This window comes from Myotis yumanensis, unplaced genomic scaffold (assembly GCF_028538775.1).
Source record: "Myotis yumanensis isolate MYYU_CA2020_CCGP unplaced genomic scaffold, mMyoYum1.0.hap1 SCAF_2, whole genome shotgun sequence".
In the NCBI taxonomy this organism is placed as follows: domain Eukaryota; kingdom Metazoa; phylum Chordata; class Mammalia; order Chiroptera; family Vespertilionidae; genus Myotis; species Myotis yumanensis.
The window spans coordinates 114,554,726-114,575,403 of NW_027223753.1; the positions used below are offsets into that span (position 1 = coordinate 114,554,726).

Below are 20,678 nucleotides of genomic sequence, written 5' to 3' on the forward strand. Positions count from 1 at the left end.
TAGACTGTTAGTATTTAACCTTGAACATATTTTTTGTTTTTACTTTTAACAGTTAAGAAATGTAATAGGGTCAGGCTGGTGTGGCTTAGTGGTTGAGCATCGACCCAAGAACCAGGAGGTCATGGTTCAATTCCTGGTCAAGGCATATGCCCGGGTTCTGGGCTCGATCCCCAGTAGGGGGCATGCAGGAGGCAGCCCATTCATGATTCTCTCTCATCATTGATGTTTCTATCTCTCTCTCCCTCTTCCTTCCTCTCTGAGATCAATAAAAATATACACATTTTTAAAAATAAATGTAATAGGAAAGGCACTATGCTGGGCTGTGGTGTATGCAGTATGTGTGAGTGTGTGTGTGTGTGTGTGTGTGTGTGTGAATTTGTGTATCTATGATTCTATTTTCCAGCTTGTTCCCCAAAGTAAAGAGGCGGGAGATGTTTTCCCACACCTTCTAATCTGGTAGAAGAAGTGATACATATGCATAGTTAACATCAGCACGGTGGCAGTGCATAGTAAGTCATGAATTCCTCAGGCACCTTGGGGATGGGATAAATCTATATATGCACCCTCCAGGTGTTTTCCTAGTTTAGTAGCTGACATTGAGGAACTATAACAATAATCGTGAAGCTTGCCCCAATCTGTGAATGAATAATTTCTGCTTTTCAAAGGCAGAAATCATTGAAAGGTTTGGTAAGCTCATGACTAAGGGATGTTGGAATCAATGGAATCTGTCTGATTTTCATGTTCCCCACCTCTGAGTGGCCATGCTGCAGTGCTCTGTTTTGCCAGAGGCAATTAGAGTCCTGAGGAGCTCTGCCACCTGTCTCTAGAATGTTTTGAGGGCAAGGAATCCATTAGACATTCAAAGAGTGAGAAGAGGTTTTGCTCCTCCCTTCTTGCTGTGCCATGGGAAAACACTAATTTAGAGTACCTAGAGCTAAGTGATGGAGAAGCTAGAATGGACGTTAGCCATGCATGTGACACAACGGGTGATTGCCCTGCTAATGAGGGGACAGGACCCAGTCTCCAATAATTGAGAGACTTAACTGTGAATTCCCATGAAAAGTTAGACTTTCAGATAGGTGGGGCCTGGAAGATCAGAAGTGAACCCATGATGGATGGGTACCCTTTGCAGAGGCAGAGAATTCCCAGCTTGTGTATGTCTCCTGGTGTGATTCATGTAATTTTCTTCTTCAGTGCCTGATCACCATTATTATAAAATGCATAATGCAAAGACCAAGGGTCGCCTATGCCTTTATAGCCGAGGCTCTGCAGACCTAACTGGTCATCCTTCCAGAAAATAGAAGTGGTATTCTAGTGCTTTTTATTGTCTTTCCTGGGAAGCTTTCAGGATTTTGGTGAATTTGGGTACACTCACTGCCTATGGAGAAACTCCATGAAATCATGATTTGTGGTAATTTTATTTGAGAAATAAAATCAACCCACCTTTCTGCAAAGATTTGCTTATGTTATTTATTTCCCTTAGTGCAGTTGTGGAGATATTTTACAGGAAAGTGTGCAGACCTTATTTGGCATTCTTTATTAAAGGAAAAGAGTCACAATATTTTTGGTACTCACCCTTTCTGAAGGAAGGAAAATCACTACATGACAGTTTGAACACCAGGTGGCGATGTATCAGAGAATGCCCGCACAGGAGCCCTCTGCTCCCAGAGCTCTGGTCAATAGACTGGGATGTTCTGAAGGTTGTTAACAAATGGGCAAAGGCCTGAGCATTTTTCTGATACGTTTGCATGGAACAACCAGACAAACACAAGTCAGGTTTCATCATGAGAAGCGCTTCAGTGAATTTAGCCCTGCGATGAGGGAGCTCTCTGTCCACTTAATCTCATTCAGATGGAAAATGGTACTCTTGGTCCTCTGACCATGGACATTTTCCTTAGCAAGACAGGAAGTGGGAATTTAGGCTGTAATGGAATAATAACGGCAAAAGAAATACAGTAAACTCTCGGTTTTTAGGACCTCAATTTAATGCACTTCGGATTTAATAGACAAAGTTTCTGGCCCGTATGTCATATATAAAAATTAACACTCTGTTAATTTTAAAATGAGTTTAACCAAGATTTGCTTATAATTAAATTAACAGGTTATTTATTACTAGGGGCCCGGTGCACGAAATTCGTGCACGGGGAAGGAGGGGTCCCTCAGCCCGATCTGCACCCTCTCCAATCTGGGAGCCCTCTGGGGATGTCCTACTGACGGCTTAGACCTGCTCCCCATGGTGCTCTGCTCTCTGCGGACCTGCCTGCTTGAGGCCACCGTAGGCCTGGTGTCTGCTCTCTGTAGGGGCCTGCCTGTCCTTCGCTGCTGGGGTCAGGGGTAAGCAGCGCCCTGCTGTCTTCTCTCTGGCTCGCCACCGCAGGGGCAAGCAGGGCCCTGGTGTCTGCTCTCTGTGGGGGCCCTGCAAGGGACCGCTTGCCCTCGCTGCCATGGCCAGTGGCAAGCAGGGCCCTGCTGTCTGCTCACTTGCTGCAGGGGACATTCCCGCCCCCTTCCTGGCCGCTTGGGTGTGCGCCAGCTTGGAGTGCCTGGGTCCTGGGGATGTTCCCACCCCAACCCCAGCCGCTTGGCACCTGCAAGCTTAGGCCGGACATTCCGGACTTCAGCCGCTCAGGGCCTATGCACAGGCCTACAGGCTCAAAGCGGCCTGGCTCCAGAGGACGCCTGTCCCTGTGAAAGGGCTGTGGCCAGTTTCCCCTCCTGCTCCCAGGCACCGTGGCGGGTTTCCCCTCCCGCTCCCGGGCGCTGTGGCTGGTTTCCCCTCCGGCTCCCGGGCGCTGTGGCGGGTTTCCCCTCAGCTCCCGGGCACTGTGGCGGGTTTCCCTCCCACTACCGGGCGCTCAGGCGGGTTTCCCTCCCACTCCCGGGCGCTCAGGCGGGTTTCCCCTCCCGCTCCCGGGGGCTCAGGCAGGTTTCCCTCCCGCTCCCAGGCGCCCTGGCGGGTTTCCCTCCCGCTCCCAGGCGCTGTGGCCGGTTTCCCCTCAGCTCCCGGGCGCTGTGGCGGGTTTCCCCTCCCGCTCCCAGGCTCTCAGGCAAGTTTCCCTCCCGCTCCCGGGCGCTCAGGCGGGTTTCCCCTCCCGCTCCCGGGGGCTCAGGCGGGTTTCCCTCCCGCTCCCAGGCGCTGTGGCCGGTTTCCCCTCAGCTCCCAGGCGCTGTGGAGTGTTTCCCCTCCCGCTCCCAGGCACTGCCCATTCCCCTCCAAGCCACTGCCCCTCCTTGCAGCCGCTGTGGCTGGGCTTGCCCTCCCACCTCCCACCTCCCACCTCTGCAGCCTTGGGTCCATTTCTGTCCTCGAGGCCTCTACTTAGCTTTCTTCTGTACCTCTTGGCCTCCATGTTGTCCTCAGTCTTCCCTCGCAACTGGTATATGCAAATTAACTGCCATTTTTAGCTTCTATAATTGAAACATTGTATCTTTTGGAGCTGTTGCTTCAGGAGCTCAGAGCCAGGCGGCAGCAGGCCTGGGAACCTTGGCTTCCTCCATCACTGGAGCAAGCAAGCCTTATGTTCCACTTCAAGCTGCCTGGCTGCCGGAGGCCATCTTGGCTGACAGTTAATTTGCATAGGATATGCTGATTAGCCAATGGGAAGGGTAGCGGTCGTACGCCAATTACCATGTTTCTCTTTTATTAGTGTAGATTATTAATTCACTGTTATTTTTAAAATATTTTTTTATTGATTTCAAAGAGGAAGGGAGAGGGAGAGAGAGAAACAACAATGATGACAGAGAATCATTGATTGGCAGCCACCTGCACACCCCACATTGGGGATCGAGCCTGCAACCAGGGCATGTATCCTAACTGGGAATTGAACTGAGACCTCCTGGTTCGTAGGTGGATGCTCGACCACTGAACCACTCTGGCCGGCTGGGCTTCACTGTTATTTTTAACAAATTTTAGAGAATATGCAAAAGGTTGGAAAAACACTAGTAATTTTGCTGACATAAATAAATATGACATGTTTACATCTATAGTCTACATATATAATTCCATAGTCACCACTCATTAACAGTGTTTAGTGGATGATTATCACGTGGTAACACTGCACAGTGCATGGTAATTGGTTCTGCTGTCGCCTGCTATGACTTTCTGCAGCAGTTTTAACTGTGCTGAGCCACGCCCCCAAGCCGAGCCCCAGACTGTGCATTTGTTTCCTATTGGTGAGAGGTGAATGCACGCATTTACTAGACCTACTCAGTGTGTGCGTGTGTGTGTGTGTGTGTGTGTGTGTGTATAGTTTCCACTGCATTTATTACTAATAAAAAACAAAAACACATTAAAAAGAAAAAAAATTCATTTTCAGTTCTCCAACGGCTCTCACCCTCTCTCTTGCCCACACACCACTGACTGCTGAGCAGGAGATGCATTTGATGCTGCTTCTTGTGCATCTGTCCATCCAGCCCCCGGGACTGCCCTCGATTCCTGAATCTGGAGCAGTTTTCCACCATTCCCTGCTGGCTGCTTGTTTCAAGTCCTCTCATGTGCGAACCCCTGTCCCCCGTGTCAGCAGCTGCTCTGAGGAACTCCCAGGTTGTCTGACCTGGGGTCAAGTTTGGAGGACTGGAACAGAGTCACTTCCTGAAAGGCCACTCTCCCTGCTCTTGGATTTCGTAGTTTCTCCATCAGTAGCACGGCCCCCACTGCTGTGGCCTGTGATCGCTGTGCTTGGTGAACGCATCCCCTCCCCACCACCCCACCCCTCCCCACCCTCCACCCGCACCCCCACCCCCACCCCTGTAGCCTTTCTTGGTGTCGGGGCATTTCTGCGGCTTCCCCACTAGAGTGTTTCTGCCCGAACGAGTGAGGCTCTTGATGCCCTCTAGGCTCTCCCCACCCCCAACACAGGAGCACCCGGAACTTCCGCGAGACTGCCACCCTGGCCTCCCCATGCTTTTGATGTCGCTTTTTCTGGGTTTGATGGGCCCATGAGATGTTCTCTAAGCCTCTGGTGGGCCTCCCCTATTTCCTCTACAGCCTGTTTTCCTTAGACTACGTCACTGGAGGCCATGGGCCTTCCGTTTGAATTCTGTGACTCTCCACCTGGACAGTCTGGCCGCCCTCTCCCGACCCCCGTCCCTGCGTCGCTGCTGCTGGTTGTTTTCTCTGAAAACAGCAATGAGCAGACTCAGTCTTGAACTGGCCCTGAGGACAGCAGGATAGAGGCCTGGTGCATAGGTGGGGGCCAGCTGGTTTGCCCTGAAGGGTGTCCTGGATCAGGGTGGGGGTCCCGCTTGGGTGCCTGGCCAGCCTGGGTGAGGGGCTGATGGCTGTTTGCAGCTGGTCACACCCCCTTCAGGGTGGGGGTCCCCACTGGGGTGCCTGGCCAGTCTGGGTGAGGGGCTGAGGGCTTTTTTCAGGCTGGTGGGTGACTGAAACTCCCAACCGCTCCTTTTTTTCTTTTTTTTTGAAATTCTGGGCCAGCTTTAGCTCTGAGGCTTGGCTCCAGCTCTGAGGCCTCGGCTGCTGAAAGCAGGTATCTGGTTTGTTTGGGTTCTATAATCGAAACACTGTTTCAACTCCAGCTCTGAGATCCCGGCTGGCTGAAAGCAGGTTACTGGGGATTTGTTTAGCTTCTATATTTGTAACAATGTTTCAAACTGCAAGCTCAGAGGCCGGCAGCAGCAGGCGGGGAACGTTGGCTTCCTCTGTCACTGGAGCAAGCAAGCCTCCTGTTCGCTTCAAGTTGCCTGGCTGCTGGCTGCCATCTTGGCTGGCAGTTAATTTGCATATTGCCCTGATTAGCCAATGGGAAGGGTAGTGGAGGTACGGCTAATTACTATGTTTCTCTTTTATTAGATAGGATTCCACTGATGGTGGACATGTGTTTCATCACTGGGGTGAAGTGTGCACTCTTTCTGCTGATCCAGACTCCAGAGACTCGCCTTCAGGACCCCATCTTTGCTCCTTCAACTGCCTCCTGGGTCCTCCTCCCCGTCACCACTGACTGCTGAGCAGGAGATGCATTTGGTGCTGCTTCTTGTGCATCTGTCCACCTAGCCCCCGGGACTGCCCTCGATTCCTGAGCCTGGAGCAGTTTCCTACCATTCCCTTCTCTGGCTGCTTGTTTCAAGTCCTCTCATGTCATTCCAGCTTGGGCTGACTTGGGGTCACCAGGCTTTCCATTGGCCATGGGAGGAGGGCCCACAAGGCTGGGTGGTTCTGGGGCGGCGGATGCAGCTGAGTCTGCTTCTTCTGTTTTGAAATCATGGTGGCAGCGACAGGGCTTCTCTTTCCCCTTCCAGGGCGGCAGTGCAGGGGAGGTAGGTGGGGGGTGGGGGGTGGGGGTAGAGGCTCTGGGTTGAGTTTGCTGGAGGCTGTGGGAGTATTTGTGCGGTTTCTCATGCCACCCTCCCTGCGCCTCTGCCTCCACCCCCACCGCACTGCAAAGGCCAGGCCTCCTGCCCCACAGGACCCCCACTTGCTCCTATAAATTTAAGATTATAGTAATACATATAGAAAATTTTTCTATGAAATTAAACTTTTCATATGTACTTAATTTTATTTTTTATTTATTTTATTTTTTTTAATTAAATCTTTATTGTTCAGATTATTACATTTGTTCCTCTTTTTTCCCTCCATAACTCCCCTCCTTCCAGCTCCCACCCCACCCTCTGCCCTCACTCCCCACCCACTATGTTCATCCATAGGTGCACGATTTTTGTCCAGTCTCTTCCCGAATCTCCCACACCCCTTTTTCCCCCAAGAATAGTCAGTCCATTCCCTTTCTATGTCCCTGATTCTATTATAATCACCAGTTCATTCTGTACATCAGGTTATTTATTCACTTGATTCTTAGATTCATTTGTTGATAGATGCATATTTGTTGTTCATAGTTTGTATCTTTACCTTTTTCTTCTTCTTCCTCTTCTTAAAGGATACCTTTCAGCATTTCATATAATACTGGTTTGGTGGTGATGAACTCCTTTAGCTTTTCCTTATCTGTGAAGCTCTTTATCTGACCTTCAATTCTGAATGATAGCTTTGCTGGATAAAGTAATCTTGGTTGTAGGTTCTTGGCATTCACTTTGAATATTTCTTGCCATTCCCTTCTGGCCTGAAAGTTTCTGTTGAGAAATCAGCTGACAGTCGTATGGGTATTCCCTGGTAAGTAACTGAGTTTCTTTCTCTTGCTGCTTTTAAGATTCTCTCTTTGTCTTTTGCTCTTGGCATTTTAATTATGATGTGTCTTGGTGTGGTCCTCTTTGGATTCCTTTTGTTTGGGGTTCTCTGCGCTTCCTGGACTTGAAAGTCCATTTCTTTCACCAGGTGGGGGAAGTTTTCTGTCATTATTTCTTCAAATAGGTTTTCAATATCTTGCTCTCTCTCATCTTCTGGTACCCCTATAATTCTGATGTTGGTACGTTTGAAGCTGTCCCAGAGGCTCCTTACACTATCTTCGTATTTTTGGGTTCTTTTTTCATTTTGTTTTTCCGGTTGGGTGTTTCTCGCTTCTTCGCATTTCAAATCTTTGACTTGATTCTTGCGCTCCTCTGGTCTGCTGTTGGGAGTCTTAGTATTTTACTTCAGCACTGCGCCTCCTCTGATTCTCGATTCCTCCTAGTTGTAGAACTTCCATTCAGCCAGCCTTCCTGTGGTTCTGGATGATGTCCGTTCTGTCTTTTAGTTGTATTTTTGAAGTGGTTGTTCGAGGCAGCAAACTCCGGCGTTAACCTATGCCACCATCTTGGTTTCTCTCATGTACTTAATTTTAATTACACAAATGTGTCTACATAAGTAAAAACAGATAAACTAACTAGTTTGTTAATTTTTAGTATACAAATTCAAAAACCTATTTTATTATATAAAGGACTTTTGGTTTTAATGGACACCCCCTTGCCCAAATTTGTCCATTATATCAAGATTTTGCTGTAATAAGCTTTCCTTTTAGACAAAGATAAGGCAGTTATGAATTGTCATTACCAGGTAGGTAACCTGTTTATATTACTCAATTCACCCAGTTTCAATATTAGAATTTACAAAATAGAGTGTGCAATGTGTGGAATAATGCTTCTTTGTGAAAAGCCAGGATTCATTTAGAAAGAAGGCCAGGCGCTTTCTGACCATGTTACTCTGCTGTCAAATTGAGCTCTTGAGGCAGAAACCTATCTGAATATGTCGATTTCCTGCCTAAAATCCCTTAGGCTCCAGGATGAAATCCATCTCTCTGACGATGTGGTTACAGACTATCCTCTAGTCCTGTGGTTGGCAAACTGCGGCTCACGAGCCACATGTGGCTCTTTGGCCCCTTGAGTGTGGCTCTTCCTAAGCCTTAGGAGTACCCTAATTAAGTTAATAACAATGTACCTACCTATATAGTTTAAGTTTAAAAAATTTGTCTCTCAGAAGAAATTTCAATCGTTGTACTGTTGATATTTGGCTCTGTTGACTAATGAGTTTGCCGACCACTGCTCTAGTCTCATCTCTGGTAACTTCACTTTGCCCTCGGGGTTCCAATCATACCTACTGACTTTTCTCTTTTCTAAAGCTAATATTCACTGAGCCTACTCTGTACTACAAGTCAAGTACAGTCCTAAGGATTGTATATGGGTTATCTCATTTAGTCCTAATGACAACTCTAGGAGGAAGACTCAGAGGGTGTAAGTAACTTGCCTAGGTAACTCCCTATAGCCAGTCAGTGTTTGACTAAGATTTGAACCCACACAGTCTGACCACAGAGCCAATGCCTTGCCTCTCCCTGGAAGCACCAAGCTCTGTCTTGGCTTTCCGTCTTTGTTTATGCTGTTCCTTTTGCCCTTCATATCTCAGTAACTCCTTTGCCTTGTTTAGAAGTCAGAATGGACATCACCTCCTCTCACGTGCACTCACATGGCACCTGTAGTTAATTCTGTCATCAGTTGTCATACGTGTGTGTATGTAACTTTTTATAGTCTCCCTCCTTACCAGGCTAACAGCTTTCTTTAGCTAAGGACTACATCTTTTATCTCCATATCCCTACTCTGAGCTCCTAGAGCTTAGGAAGTCCTAAGTATGTAAGACAGTCAACACAGTTTTTTCATTTAGGCACTGAATGTGTGATGTGTACCTTTTCCTCACCTAACAGTCTGGATCCAGCATTCAGGGCTGGGAGAGAAGCACCAGGGGGAAGGGCCCAGGCTTCTTCCATCTCTTTGTTCCTCCATCTTGAAAGTGCTGCTCTTGTCCACCCACATTCAAACCTGTGGGAAGGGAGCACTCACCATTTCCGTTTAAGGACCCATCTTGGTATTTGCACTACTCACCTCCGCTCACATACTGTTGGTCAGAACTGAGTGATGTGGCTACACCTTGTTGTAAGAGAGCCTGGGAAATGCATTCTGGGAGGCCATGTGCCCAGATAAAAACTATTAGTATTACTATATTACTATATAAGAAGGAAAATGAATACTTGGGCACAACTATCAATTTCTGCCACAGTGAACAAGAATTTAAAAATCAATATAGAGTCTATCTTGGGTATATGTTTGTGCTGTGTTAAATCAACATGTTGAAAGTAATTTACTTGATAGACTCTAAGAACTTTTTGGCTGCAATAACTTGTCAATGTTTGCATTATTAAGTGAATCAGTTTAGTGGAAGGATAGAGGAGTGGCTTGGCAGAGAAGGTTTTGTGAGGGAGGAGGGTCTGGTCTGACTTCTGAAGCATCAGTAGGAGTTAGCCAGGTGAAGGTGAGCCTATAGCTCCAGGTCTCGAGGCTGCAATGGTGACCAGATACACATAGGCCACCATCAACTCCATGCCAGTGCCACCTGACAGCACCCAGCTACACGCCTGTACTCAGAACTCTTGCATTCGGTTCTAGGGCTTCCCTGTTGATGGTGAGTGTGAAAGGTTCACACAAATACACCCTATGCCTGAGATAAGAGCTGATAGATTCATTTATAGCCCTTTCTCTCCAGGCTGAATGACCCTGAGGCGTGTTTTCAGTGGGTTCTCAGAGGAGTGGTCTGAGGTCTGGCAGTCAGGCGCACACTCATGTGTCGACCTTCTTCCCTGTTTCACTTTCTGTCCCTCGCTTCTGCCCATGGAGTTGCCATCCCTAATAAAGGACAAATGCCCAGGCCTTCACCACTTAGGTTGCTTTCCGGAGATTACCTTGATTCCTCAAATACCACTTCCCATTCCATCAGCAACAAAATTCATTCTCTTCTCTGTCATCTCTGTGAAAAGAGTGAGAGGCACAATACCTGTCCACAGGAGCATTCTTCTTCCCCACCCCTCCCTTTCCCTGAAGGATTTTAACTTTTGTAAAGACTTACAGGCACAGGACTTTTTCAGAAAGCCATTCAACCACATATTTCAATTTAGATCACATTGATCCCATGTTAGCATGTGGAGAGGGAGTTATTAAGTCTGCTCTTGAATGGTTCTTGCCCTTGCCTCTGTCTGCCACAGAGGAGCTTGTCATCCACACGTGCGTGGGGCAGGCAGGCAGGTGGAGCTGGGGCATCAAGGAGTTGGAGTCAAGTTCATGTTAGAAGAAAAGTCCTCTCTCCCCCACCTCATACCCACAAAAAATTCCCCCCCAGACACTCAGCAAGGAAAATAGTACAGAGTCTCATCTTGACTGTGGAGTCCCTACTTGAAATAATAGAGATTTTATCTACTACCTGTTAGCCAATCTTGTTTTTGCCTCTCTTTTTTTTTTAATTATAAGAACATGGCATTAAAAACATTTAAGAAAAAGATAAAAGATCAGCCACAGTCCCACTCAATATAGTGCCAGGGCCTTGCTCTATATTAAGCAAGGCCCTGGCACTATATTAAGTGATGTGTTTCTCTTCCCAGTCCTGCTGAGGCTGACAGCCCATCACCTTCCCAGGCCCCGTACTTGTTCCATGGTAGAATCCTGGGGCCTCGCATGGGCCAAACCCTAGAGTGGTTGGAACTGCGGGGTACAGTCCAAGTGGTTCCCTCATTAGCCAGAAAGTGCCAACTCTTTGGGTCTGGGAGCAACTTCCTGCCATTGGGAGGAATTTGAATTTTTTTGATCCAGTAGTAAAGCATAAGGGCTTAAGTGTTAATTTTCTTAAATAACTGTAGAAGACAGAGTGTAAAAATAGTCATCCACAACACCAACATCTTATGATAATTACTATTACTACTGGAATCTATTTTCTTCCATATCTACACATAAAAGGGTCTCTGCTTATCCTGTGATGGCTTGAGCACTCACACTATCTCATTAGCATGAAGCCCAGTGTTTCCTTCACAAATTCTGAAGGGATGTCTCCTTCCACTTATTTGTTGAAAAATTGCAGGAGTTTACTTGGGATAGTGGTTTAGTCCTGCTTTCAGATGTCAGGCATGCGTAGCACCAGAAACTGGTCATTCCTTCACCACTCATTGCTTCCTAGTATGTATTGCTCTTGAAGACTATTCTGTGCTGTTGAACCAATGACTTCCGTACTCTCTGAAACATTGCAAAGGTGCTTCACATGTTAGCTTCTAGTTCATAACCATGGGTGCCCAAGGCATGAAACCTCTGAGGAATGACACAGCTGGGGAACCTATAGCCCCTCCTGAACCTTCAAGTCCTTTGGGTTGCGTCTGGACCAGTCTAAATTACCCCTTTTCCTCAGGGTAATTTTATATCATGACCTTGTTGCCCTTTGCTAAGCTGGGTTTTGCTTGGGATAACCCCATGATTCTCCTAACAGATCTCCCTAATGTGAATTTCAGTAAGCAGGGGACGAGCAGACAGCACCTTCTTACCCTGAAGGAGCTTCAGCACTTTATGCTAATAGATCTATTCATCCTGACAATCCTCCAGTACTACTTACCACAAAAAAATGGGGACCAGTTACACCCTTTTCTCCAACACCACAGGTGGCCACCACATTATACTTCTATTGTTAAGAGGATCTCTCAATCAGCAGTACATTGACAAATGTTTAACCACAGATCTCTGAAAAAATTAAAAGTTCTGATTGTTTGCCAATTTCTGTGATGTAAATACTCTTACCATGGCCAATTCAACCTACCAAGGTGATGCCACTAGGCTGGGAGTGGGACTTGATGCATTGGCACACTATGCCCTTGGGAGTCCAGCCATCGCCAGGACCCCGCTGCCTCAAGTGACCAGGCATGAGGGGACCTTTTGCCTTTGCTTACTAGTGATAGATCCTCCCTTCCCCTAACTGGTGGGCGGGATATGACGTAACCTGCAGCCCAGAAATACCTGAGTGACTAACCAGGTACCTTATATGGACTATACATTGGACCACCAATCCACACCTGCCAAATACCCTAAGCCCTTGTCCTATATGGACAATGCAGTAGGCCACCAATCAGTGTGCGCCGTGTACACTAAGCCCCCCACCCCTTCCCATTCCGCCCCTCAAAAGGCGTGCCCACCCCTGCACGTGCTGCTGTTCTCCCCTTGCGAGACAGCCCGGCAGGTGCTTGTCCTCTAATAAAGCCTGTAGTCCTGGTTTTAGGTCTCCATCTGATCTTTCATTTTGGTGCCGAAACCCAGGGGGAGGTGAGCGGGAGCATGGACGATCCTCGAACCTAGGCCCGAACTTCTGATTCCTGCTCTGGCTCTGCTCGGTGGTACGGTTCTGAGTTGATTGGCCCGCTCCGGACACCTCTCGAACCCTGCCGCACCAGGACACGTGGGGATCTCATCGCTTCCCTTCCACCGGTAGGCTTCAGGGACTTTCCCAACCCCGCCCCCCGCCCCCCCCGCGCCCCCCCCCCTATTTTTTTTCTCTCGCTCCCTGTGACCTGGAGGGGCATTAGGGCCTACAGAGTTTCCCGTCTACTCGGCTACAGGTTTCGTGCGTTCTACGAAAGCCCAGGTACCTGGCTGGGAATTCTCTTCTACTCTGCAGGAAAGGTCTCGGGGTGACGACCTTGGAACCTTTTCTCGTCTCTCTCTTGCTACAGGTTGGCTGAGGGAAAAGAAAGGACGCTCCTTGTTCCCTCCCCAACTTCTCTCGCCCTTCCCTCCAGTCATAGGGACCTCTCAGTCCAAACCCCCTCGAAACACACCCTTAGGGTGTCTTCTTGCCAATCTCTGGACCCTTGGTCTTTCTGGCTACATCAAACCAAAGAAGCTCTACCTGGCCACAATATAAACTCTCTCAGTGGCCCGAAACGGCACTTTCGATTCCAATATCCTCCGAGATCTAGATAATTTTTGCCACCAGACAGGGAAAGCTTTCGAAATCCCTACCAACAGGCTTCTTTTTCCCTCTGCTCTCGCCCCTCGCTTTACTCCTCATGTTCCACTCATCAGATCCTCCTCGCAAAGTCCTCTTTGCCCTCTCAAACTGATTCTCAGCTCCTTTCTCTGTCTTCTGACCCTTACAGCCCTGAGGTAGAAACTTGCATCCCACGCTCTCTGAGACCTCTAACCGCCCACCTTCCCCTGGGTGCTCTCCACCCTTGACCTCCAGCAACCAAATTGAGGTGGCTGGCCAGTTCCCTTTGCTCGAAAGTCGCAGGGGCGAGGGTATTACCTGGGTAGTCATTCCCTTCTCACTCTCTGATCTTTCTCAAATCGAAAAACACCTCAGACATTTCTCTTCAGACCCTCTTAACCAGCAGCCACCTTCGCCCCAGTACCTGACCACCTTTACTCCCCGCAACATGTGCACCAAACTTCCACAAACCCCTCAAGAAGACCTCATTACCTTTAAGGTGTTTAATAATAGAGACGAGGAAACCCATATCCAAAATCAAAGACGAGATCAGGCCAAGGCTGAGGCCGATTAGGAGGCCTTCCAGCTCCTAGCCACCGCTTTCAAACCCCAAACAAAGTGCCGGTCCTCCAACTGCGGGTAAGTCAGGGGCTAAGCCGCCTCCGGGCCCATGCCTCAAAAGCAGCAAGGAAAGACAGTGAGCCAAGTCCTGCTCAAACCCAAGACCCCCGTCTGGGCCCTGCCCAAGGTGTGGAAGGAAAGGCCACTGGAAATCAGACTGTAGTCTGGCCCTCTGGGTCAGGCCTCAGCCAGCCCAGCACGGCCACCCTCTGGATCCGGTTTGGAGCTCCCAGACCTTCTGGGACTGGCCACCGAAGAAGCTGCCCAGGCCCCGACAGGGCCCCACAGACTTACATCACCAGGACAGAGCCTCGGGTAACGACTGTGGTGACAGGTAAGCCGATCTCCTTTTTAATTGACACTGGGCCATTTACTCTGCCCTCTTCGAATTCGCTGGGACCCTTGTCCACTCCTCAGTCTCTATTATGGGGGTTGACGGATCAGTCTCACAGCCATTAGCCACCTCACCTTTACACTGCATCTTACTAAATTCCCCCATTCATTCTTTTCTCATTCTACCTGTGTGCCCAGCCAGGGCTACCATGTATCCCCTCATAAAGCCCAGTTGTCCCAAACCACAGTCACCTACCTCAGTTTCACTGTCTCACCCCACAAGGCTGCGCCATTCCTGGGACTGTAAATGCCTTATCTTATCTCCTCTGTGACTGTCCCCTCATCTGAAAAAGAAATCTTCTCCGTTCTCAGGCTCACTGGGTACTCTTGCCTCTGGGTTCACAACTGTAGTCTTCTTGCAAAGCTCCTCCATGACGTGACATGGCGAAGGGACCCCCCTCACTGAGCCTTTAGATCCCAAGGCCAACATTCTCACCCCTTTAATGCTCTGAAAACTACTCTGACCTCAGCGTCTTCTCACCCTGCTCCCAAAAAACAACTTCCTTGACTGGGCAGGTTTACTCAACAGTCCGGCTACTATCAGAAACTGAGATCGTTATCTCTAGGAAAAATGCGGCAGTTTTAAAATCCAAGCAGCTAGAGGCCTGAGAACAGATTGCAGGGCCTACTCCCTCCTCCTGCTGCATTCTCTCCAGCCTCATATACCTACCTATACATAATTTTCCAAAGTCTTTATTAACTTAAAGACTTTGGAGCATTGCTGGGTTACATGTTTTAATTCGCCTGCTCTTAGTATGTATTCTTTCTTGAAAGTAAGAGAAATACTTAATGGAAGGTCTGAGGCATGGTTATGCATTTTTTTTAAATATATTTTATTGGTTTTTTACAGAGAGGAAGGGAGAGAGATAGAGAGTTAGAAACATCGATGAGAGAGAAACATCGATCAGCTGCCTCCTGCACATCTCCCACTGGGGATGTGCCCGCAACCCAGGTACATGCCCTTGACCGGAATCGAACCTGGGACCTTTCAGTCCGCAGGCCAACGCTCTATCCACTGAGCCAAACCGGTTTCGGCAGGGTTATGCATTTTTGAAGGACATAGAAAGAAGGTTTGAAGGCTAATTGGAAAGTGTGAAATTTGTGAAGGTTGTGTATGTGATGAGAAGGAAAAGAGAAATGTTGAAAGAAGGAAAGAAAGAAGAAAGAAGGAAAGAAAGAAGAAAGAAAGAAAGAAAGAAAGAAAGAAAGAAAGAAAGAAAGGAAGGAAGGGAGGGAGGGAGGAAGAGAAAGAAAGAAAGAAAGAAAGAAAGAAAGAAAGAAAGAAAGAAAGAAAGAAAGAAAGAAAGAAAGAAAGAAAGGGAAAGAAAGAAAGGAAGAAAGGAAGGAAGAAAGGAGTTCTAAATTAACTATTTACAAGAATTGTAAATAGTTTTCTCTGAGCAAGAAAGTGAGGTTTCAGTCTCCAAGTCTGGCAGGACAAAGTTGCTGGATACTTCTTAAGCTAAACCAGAATATTCAGAAAAACAGCAAGGGTTAAGGTTCAGTAAAAATAAGAAGTTAAGCCAGCACAGTGTCTTCTTATCCAACCATCCAGGTCCCTGGCTTCCACTGCTCCTTTCCTTCCTGTTTGCTTTTCCTTTGGATAACAGCCCATTCTAACATTCCCTCCCACTTTCACTGTAATACCTACCTCCCTCAGGCTCACCAAATGCCTCCCACCATCCCCGAAGAAGACTCGGCGACACCATCCAGGACCTGATGACACATCATTCCTCACAGGCTCTTACCTGGCAAGGGACCCTCCAACTTTTTACTCTGGAAGAAGCTCAGGTTTTTAATATTTTCAGATGAAACGGACTTGGGATGATGAAGGAGTCATCAATTCTACTATAATTGTCTTTATTAATCCCGACCTATCCCTCCCTCACTAACGGACATTCTCTCTCTCCCTGCAAACCTTGGACCTACTCCTTTGCCCACCCTCATCAACACAACTTTCCATCTACTCTCTAACATCAATCCCTTCTTCTCTACATCCTGCTGGATTTGTCTGTCACTGGCTCGAACCCCTCATCATAGCCATTCCAATCCCAACTTATTGGACCACTAACTTAATTCTCACTTATACCAGACCTCAACGCACCCTATACAACATCTCTCTCTTTAATACGGAAAACACTACCTGTTTAACAAATACCTCTCAAATCACTACCTCAACTACTCCTGCACCTACCTTACTACTGTGCACAATCTATAAATTTACCCCCTCCCTTAGCCTGTCCTCCATGGGGTATTTTTCTCCTTTGTGGGACTACAGACTACACCTGTGTCCCCCAGGACCTGTCACACTCGCTCTGCCTTTATGTCTTCCTAACCCCCAATCTTTCTATCAGAACAGAGGGAGAACTCGAATCCTCTCTTGGTCTTCTCAGGTCTCGCCACAAAAGGGCAGCCCTTGTTCCCTTTTTAGTGGGTACGAGAGTTCTCACTGCAGTAGAGACAGGAGTAGGAGGCATTTCCTCCTCTGTTCATTTCTCCCACAAATTGTCTGCTAAATTTTCAGAAGATATCTCCATCATTAGCAATCCTCTTGAATCCCTTCAAAGGCAGGTAGACTCCTTAGCAGCAGTAGCCCTACAGAACCCGCGTGCTTTAGATCTCTTGACAGCAGAAAAAGGAGGTACCTGTGTCTTTCTTGGGGAAGAATGCTGCTACTTTGTAAATGAATCAGGAATTGTCAAAGATTACATTAAATCCCTCCAGGACAGGATTGACCAAAGACGACATAACCAGCTAGAAGGGGGTTATGCCATCTTTGGCTCACTTACTCCATGGCTTCTCCTACAATTAGGCCCACTGGTATTTATTCTTTTAATCTTGCTCTTTGGCCCGTCTCATGCGCTGTTTTACTAGTTTTTTACAGAACAGAATGCAGGCGTTCGCCAACCAGAAGGTGGGAGAAATCTATCTGGACTTGAATCCAGAACCTAGAGACACCTATGTCACTGGAATCTTTGAGACCCCGGGTAGATGCCCCTGACGACATCCCCTCTCAGCAGGAAGTAGCTATGGAAGACAGACCTCCGCCCCCTGACCTTGCCCTGACTCTCAATTTTTTTTTAATATTACCAAAAGCCTGGAATGATAGATCCTCCCTCCCCCAACGGGTGGGTGGAGTATGACGTAACCTGCAGCCCAGAAATACCTGAGTGACTAACCAGGTACCTTATATGGACTATACATTGGACCACCAATCCACACCTGCCAAATACCCTAAGCCCTTGTCCTATATGGACAATGTAGTAGGCCACCAATCAGTGTGCGCCGTGTACACTAAGCCCCCCACCCCTTCCCATTCCGCCCCTCAAAAGGCGTGCCCACCCCTGCACGTGCTGCTGTTCTCCCCTTGCGAGACAGCCCGGCAGGTGCTTCTCCTCTAATAAAGCCTGTAGTCCTGGTTTTAGGCCTCCGTCTGATCTTTCAACTAGAGAACTGCCAGAAGCATTTACTAAATATGTAAATAAAGTATACCATATCTTATAGTTAAACTCTGGGATCATACCAAACAATATATTCTTTAAACATTATTGAAATGAGGCTTCTAAAATCCAGGGTGTTGTTGTTTTTTTGTAATTATCAAACACCTTACAAAACCAGGATTATTTTGTTGTTGTTTAACTATTAGCTTAAAAAAATGTGCCCAATCACGTAAAGTGCCTCCTTCCTAACCAACTCCATTACCTCTGCCTTTTTTGCCCCTCCCCCACCTTCCTCCGTCCTCCTCCCTCTGCCCTTTCTGCCTTCCTGCTGAGGAATCAGGACATTGAGAAGCCAAGTCCAGTGTGCAGCAGCTCCAGGCTCTGTTCCTAGACCCCTAAGACTTGGACTTTGCTGTTTAAGGCTGTGTGATTTTTATTTTTATTTTTATTTTTTAAGTTTAGAGTGAAGCAAAATTCAGTAATGACTTTATTTTTTCAGTTAACATAACCAGCCCACAATACAGCACACTGACTCCTAGAGTACAAATCCAAGGAAGGGAACACCTTCACTAAGTTACAAAACTTTGGCAAATCAATAGTACTCTTTAATAGAATCAAATCATATTTTTGTTGGAGTTATATTTTACTTGACTGATAATTTTCACTCCCAAAATGTGTGGACGAAAGGGGCCACATGGCGGTCTTGAAACTCAGAGACCTAAAGTCACCTCAAAGGATGGTCTGAAATGGAACTTTAACTAAAAGCAGTTATGGTGGGTAGATACATCCTAGCTGGTATCTTCACTGACAAGGTCAACCTTTACCTTAACTGAGCCTATCTGTCTTTTTGCATGTATAATAACATATCCTTGAAATGTCTGGGTAGCTTGTAACTTCCCTTTTTCTGGACCCCTTGCAGAACAAGCTAACGTGCTTGGGCGCCAGGACAGATACCACAAATTCCTTCATTGTTATCATGTTAATTGTTGACTGTTGGCTATCTTACACCCTATCCTACACCCACCTAAGTATGTGTCTATCATTTTACTTTTCATCCAATCCCAGAGGTATCCCCGCTTTGCTTTCTCCCGCCTCTCTAATCTATCACCAATGGATTTCTTGTAACCCACCTACATCTCCTCCTTTGATTGCAATGTATAAAAATAGATGAAAACCCACCATACTCAGAGCACTATCCCAATCCATTGAGATACTGCTTCCCGTCAATTGTCGACTGTTTGGTTCAAATAAACTCACAAATTCTTTACAGGTTTGAATGTTTTTACATTAACAAATGTCATTTTAGTACCAAATTAAAACACTGTAGTTTTTAATGGTGGTTTATAGCAGAGCAAGTTATTTTATACTAATTAATATCTTTTAAAACGATACAATTTCTCCTTAGAAAGTTCCCTCTTGAAGTTTTCCTCAGCAGGGCATTTGTGTCTATTTGCAGGTGGCTCTGCTTTGTCCTGGGGTTGCTCCAAAGCCCGGTAGAGTTCCAATGCATGAAAAGCTTTAAAATTCTACTTGAAGAAGATTTAATAAGCTAACACCAATTTCCAAGTACTTAAAAAAATTGTTTAATTTTTACATAAATAACGGAACCTTCAAAGACAGACAGTCATTTCAAACAACATTAATAATTTCACTGTTCCCTTTTATTTAGAAACACTGTACCTCTTTGTTTTGATCGAATCACATAACCTTTTTTAAACTTATTTTTTAAAAAATTCAACCTAAAACATAGTTGTATTTTTTAAATGACAAATAATTATAATGCCAGCTAGTAGAGATCTGGGACTGGGTGTTATATATCAACTTCCATCATTTCTCTACAACAAGCATGTCAAACTCAAAGGCTAACATGTGCCAAATAAACAAGTTTTAAATTTATGTGGGCCGCAAAAGAAAAAACCAAAAGCTTCAATTTTCATAGAAACGTATGCTGAATACAACGGGCTGAAATAAATGAGTAAATAAATATTCATTGCAGGCTGCGAGTTTGACATGCTTGCTCTACAAATGCTGCTGCTGCCATTGGCATCTGTATGCTCCCTCCTGTCGAAGCAGTCAGTTCTTAATGTCAGCGTTTAATCTATGCATTAGCCATTCCATTGCTTCTTGGCCTCTGTTAGCATTTGAGATATCGTACTTGCCAGAGATGACTTCTGAGACTGGCTCCTTTCACAGTGATTATGGCCTCTGGAGTCAAAACTTTTTTCTGGGTCTTGAGGATGTGGTTTGTGTATAAGTCTCTCATCTACTGAAACCATATTTGCAAATGAAATATTAGTGGATTTTAGTTCCATTGTTTTCTCTACAGAGTCAACCTCAGAATGGTCTTGCACATGTGTTTTGGTTCCTGCCACACCTATCAGAGATTTCAGTGGAAGGCAGTCCCCACTCTGTGTTGAGCAGTCTATGGCTGTGCAGCTTTCCAGAAAGATCTCTATGTCTGTCCGGTACATCATCTCCAACCACACTTGGGTTCATAGGGTTTGGGTATTTCTGCATTGCGGTTGTTGTAACAGTTTCCCATGGTGGTCAAAGACGTGCTCCGAAGTCCAGATCTTCATGGTGCCACAGCCTGAGCGGTGTCTGGGCAGTGCAATGAGGCAAAGGGCTAAAGCTCTGTGATATTCTGATGAAGAATCTTTTGTTATTTATTAGGCATTTGGTCCAGCGGTGTAATCAATATCTGCTAGCATCAATTTCCTTTAGGGATCTTAGTTATAAATTATGATACATATTTGCTTTAATATCCAAATTGACAGTTTTGTCTCAAAAAAAAAAAAAAAAGAAATGCTAGGTTACACTATAATTACCCCGTCTACCTTTTCAGTGTTTTGAAAGAGGATTGTTGGGACTGAGCTACTATGTGTCCCTCACTCCCCTTATATCTTAGTATGGCCCCCAGGACAGAGAGGATCCCCTTCTGGGCAGCTCCCTCCCATAACATTTCCTTTTTCTTCTGGGGATTTTGCCTATGGCCTTAAACACACATGATGGTGAGATATAATTTAGTCACGATAGGGGAAGCTTATAGGAACTGTGCATTTATT

At 46.5% G+C, this 20,678-nt stretch overlaps 1 pseudogene; it reads right to left on the reverse strand.

The window, feature by feature from the left end:
• Positions 1-19,600: 19,600 nt before the first annotated feature.
• LOC139002560 (PRELI domain containing protein 3B pseudogene) lies at positions 19,601-20,192 on the reverse strand (annotated as a pseudogene).
• Positions 20,193-20,678: the final 486 nt, after the last annotated feature.